Here is a 4,746-nt window from a genome sequence, read left to right as displayed (position 1 = left end):
CTGGGGATCATCTGATAAGGAAGGAGAGCAGAGCTTTATATAATTGGGTAGAGGCCACGTGGCATGTTGACATGGCAAATGTTTCCGTAGGATATACTAAGATATTTAATTAAATACAAAAACATTACTGAAGTTAAGACATTTATAAAGAAAAAAATAATTGATTTTTAACGATAGCGATATTGCATTTGTCGAGATTTATTAAATATAAATATTTATTATTAAAAATATATAATGCAACACCCATTATTTTTTTATGTTAAAACATTTGACTTTAATAAAATATTCTAATAAAAAGTAAAATTTTACCAATAGAGAATGCTAATAAGACATAAAAATATAATAGAGAATGATAATAAAGCGTAAAAATATATTTATGTATATATTATATGTTTAAAATGTATTTAAAAAAATTAAAAATTTTATTTTTAAAATATTTTTAAATAAAAATTTCTGGGAGAAAGAGTTTGGGCACTTTTACTTTGACTTGATATTAGAAAATTGTTTTAAAAAATATAAAATAATAAATTTGATGTGAGTATAAAAACTTAAATTCATATAAAAATAATTTTATCAATCGTTAAACTACATATTTACATATAAATATAAATTCATAAATTATAAATATATTTTATTTAATTTTACATGTATCTCATATTTAATTTAATAATTATTAAATTTATTTTCATGTGACCTTATATTAAGGCACTCTATTGATGTCACGACCCAACCTATGGGCCGGACCGGCACTAGGACCTGGGCCAGCTTAAAGCCCCCGAGGCCCGTAGTAAGCCTAACTGTTCATTAACCCAACTCTAAAGCCCATTTGGGCCCAATATCAAGAAAATAAACGGACAGAGTCCGGCCATAAAATGGACTTTCCAACGGGGAGTTTTCGACTCACCCGACCTGTAAACACAATATATAGTCAATTGGGGAGCTCAGCTCACCCTCCACATACTCATCAACATAAAATAAATGGGAGCTCAGCTCCCTCATCCAATCCATCAAACATGCATAGCATATTTAGTTTACAGGTCTAACATGATAATAATATTACAGACCAAATTCAAATAATTACTGCTAACACATGCGAAAATTCTAGGAGTAAATAAAAATTACACAAATATTGATAAACAACCTGCGAGGTAGAAAAGCAGGTTAACCCAGAACAAAATATCCTCCTGTGGCCTGTAAAAATTTTTGAACAGGAGTGAGCGTTCGACTCAGAGAGTAAAATGTCAATCTTAACTATAATCTCTATAACTATCTGAAACTAATGCAACCTGTAGAGTGAAATGCAACATTAACATCATATTCACATCATAGCATCAAAAAGGTAATTTGGAGCACTCACGCACCCTGTAGCATCAATCATAATATATTGGGAGTGATCCCTATCTGACTCTCTTAAATCCAACACAGTGCCGTGAAGAACTCAAGCCGGACTTTCGCTTAATAAACCAAATCGAGGGTCCCAGCGAAGAACTCAAGCCGTGACTACCCCTCGAAGGAACGGGTCCCAGCGAAGAACTCAAGCCGTGACTACCCCGTCCTATCCATAGTCCACACCACATCACACGCACGCACACTGCTCCAAATTACCACAACAACACTCATGGCACATTAACAGTTATCAATGCAACATAATTCGTGCCTAGAGTTTAACTACATAAATATATATGCATATAAGTGATGCATGGGCATGCTGAACATATAATAATATCGAAATTATAATTAAAATCAATATTTTACTCACAAACTTGACGACAAATTACTGTGGCGGCTGGGCGGAGGAAGAAGGCTGTCCCGGCTCACCTGACAATTACATTACATCTATTTAATAAATTTGACTCAATACAACCAAAGAAAAAGATCAAGTACGTCCTAAGTCGTAGAAAATCCGTGAGTCTCCCTATACCTAGGACCTACCCAACTGCAAAAGGGCTATATACGCACTTCTATATTGTCAATCCATTTATCAACATTTCTATCATATCACACAGCCCCTCTGGCCCATCAAATCAATCATCCATCACAATACGAAAAATTTCAATTTAGTCCTTATTATTGATCATTTTTGCAAAAACTGCCCAAACAAGCTCTAAAAATTATAAAACTTTGCCCCGCGGTCCTTAGCAATATTACTAAGCTATTGCAAAAAGAATCGTAATTTTCTAAGCTACCACGAATATTTTATGGATTTTTAATCCTATTTAAGCACTAGAAAATTACGAAAAAGTAAGGTTCGGGTTTACCTTTGCCGATTCCGACTTCGGGAACGCGCTCGGGACGTCTGACAATGGGGGGGGCTAGCCAAAACCTCGGTCCAATTCGGAGACTTTTCGTGCAGTGCATGTCGGCGAAATTTGCGAACTTGGTCAATCGCCGAATTTCCGCGAATCGAGGATACCTACACGAAGCCCATAACACGGGGGTTAGTACATAAATTTTTCAGAATTTTCTAAGCTCATTTAATGGTCGAAAATACACTGCGAAGTTCCGTGGGACCCATCGAAAAACGGTGTCGGAAAAATTCAAAATTTATGTCGTTGCGAAGCTCTCGACGAATGGAGCGTGCTGGTGGCCTCGGTTTCCTCGTGGGATTCACGGTTTTCGAGAAATCTAGCCCAAAAGTTGAAATGGGCTAAAATCTTCCCGAGCAAAAATCGGACAATCCGCTCAATGGATTTCGGCGTTCTTGGTGTCTATGGAAAGCTCTCGCCGAGTAGATGATTTTGGACACAAGACCCGGTCCAATCGGTGGCCGGATCGGCCGGATTTGGCCGGGGAAGCTGGAGCGGCGCGCGTTCAGCGTTGCGTTTTCGGCCGTTCGGGCGTGGCCGCCATTTGGTGGTGGCCAGTGTCTTTGGTGAAATTTGGCCGGTGGCCGTGGTGAGAGTGGAGAGAAAGCGAGAGAAGAGAGGAGAGGGCGTCGCGCGCGGGAGGAAGAAAAAGAGAAGAGACCGGTCCAATTCGATCGGTCCGATCCGGTCCGGTTCGATTCGGCCGGTTCGATTCGAAATACAAAATTTTGAATTTTTACTCTGCCTCGGGACCGAAAACGAGGTCCAAAAATTCCGAAAAAATTTCGTAAAACTCAGAAAAATACGTAGACTCCAAATATATTTTTAGTTTTGCCACGTGGTCTTTAAATTAATTTTTAAAAATCATCAAAGTTTATATTTTCGGAAAATCGAACCCGATTTTTAAAATCCGAAAAATCTCAAAAAATTCCTAAAATTCAAATAAAATTAAAATACCAAAAATACTCATAAATAATAAAATTTTGGGGTGTTACAATTGAATTTATAGAAAATACAAGTTTGCACATCTTTTTGAAGCATGTTAACATTTTCTTTTTATTTGTAGTGAAAAATAGGACTAATTTAATTAGTAACATTCAAACAACAAATTCATTAAATTAAAAATTCAAGTGCTTTCAAAAAAATTAAAAATTTAAATCTTAACGATGGAGATTTTTTATAGCTATTTATAAATTTAATTATAATCTTTTAATAAAATTAGTGGTATACCCTAACTTTCAAAAAGAGTCTTCTCAACTAAATTTTTTAAGATTTACAGAACAATGAAAACTTTTTTAAAGAACAATGGAAACAATAATTCCAAAAATCTATACATTGTACGGTAAATTTATTGAATCATCAGATAAAATATAATTTATTAATATACTCTAAAATAAAGTAGAAACCTATTAATATATTAAAACTTAAATATAAAGAATTACTGATAAAAATTTTATGTACTAAAAGATTTTTATATATAGCTTTAACTGAATTTATATATACGAGACAAATTATAATGTAATTTATTTATTTATTTTTAAAAGTTAAAAATTTTATTTGTTTCTAATAATTTATTTGATTTATTTTAAAAAAATTTAAAAGAATTATTTAAATTTTTTAAAAATTTAAAAGATTTATTTAATTTTTTAAAATTTTAAAAAATTTACTTAAATCTCAAAATACTTTGAAATTTTATATAATTATTTAACATATATAAATAGGCTAACTCCTTTAAGAAAAAAGTTAAGTCTTAACTTTTACTACTCACAAAGTTAAGTCAAATTTTTAGCTCTAAAAAAGAAAAGAAAAAAGTGTAGCATAAAGAATTTTGAAAGAACGAGGGGCACTTAGAAGGCATGCGAAATACGAGTCTGGAGCGTGCCACGGTTTGGCTGCCGCCTGACAAACTCACGCCCGCCCAACCAACCCCGAGAAAATTTATTTCTTCTGTTAACTGTAATCGATGCCTAATAGATATTTAAATATATAAATTAAAATATTTAATAAATTTTAAAAAATAAATTAATAGTTAATAAGTAGTTAATATAATATTTATTAATTGTAATTTATATCAACTTTATTTGTAAAATTATTTCTCATTAATTAGTTGATAACTGATTTATTTTTATTTATTATTTTAATTATATTATTATTTTTATTTAATTTAAAAATTAATATTATTAATACTTTTATCTTTCTTATTTAAAATTTTAATATTTCAATTAACATATTTCAACTTTATTAAAATATTTTTATTAATAACATAAAATATAAAATATTTATTTACATCTAAAAACTTAAAATTAATTATAAGTTTTTCCATTAACAATAATAATTATTTTATTATTTTATTTATGTTTTTAAAGTTATTTAATTATTTTAAAAAATAATTATTTTCTTATTTTAATAATAAAATAAATGATATAATCTAATAGATTAA

The 4,746-nt window shown here is 31.2% G+C and overlaps 1 long non-coding RNA gene across 1 annotated transcript; it reads right to left on the bottom strand.

Annotated features, from left to right (window-relative positions):
• Positions 1–1,130: 1,130 nt before the first annotated feature.
• On the bottom strand, positions 1,131–2,347 carry LOC131170595 (uncharacterized). The gene is made up of 3 exons (XR_009141390.1): positions 2,259–2,347; positions 1,760–1,818; positions 1,131–1,191 (listed from the first exon to the last, which is right to left on the bottom strand). It is a non-coding gene; the product is annotated as an uncharacterized LOC131170595 (long non-coding RNA).
• Between the last annotated feature and the right edge of the window lie 2,399 nt (positions 2,348–4,746).

This window comes from Hevea brasiliensis, chromosome 2, assembly GCF_030052815.1.
Source record: "Hevea brasiliensis isolate MT/VB/25A 57/8 chromosome 2, ASM3005281v1, whole genome shotgun sequence".
NCBI lineage: Eukaryota > Viridiplantae > Streptophyta > Magnoliopsida > Malpighiales > Euphorbiaceae > Hevea > Hevea brasiliensis.
Note: the sequence above shows the minus strand (reverse complement) of the source record. Positions and strands in the feature narration are given on the sequence as shown.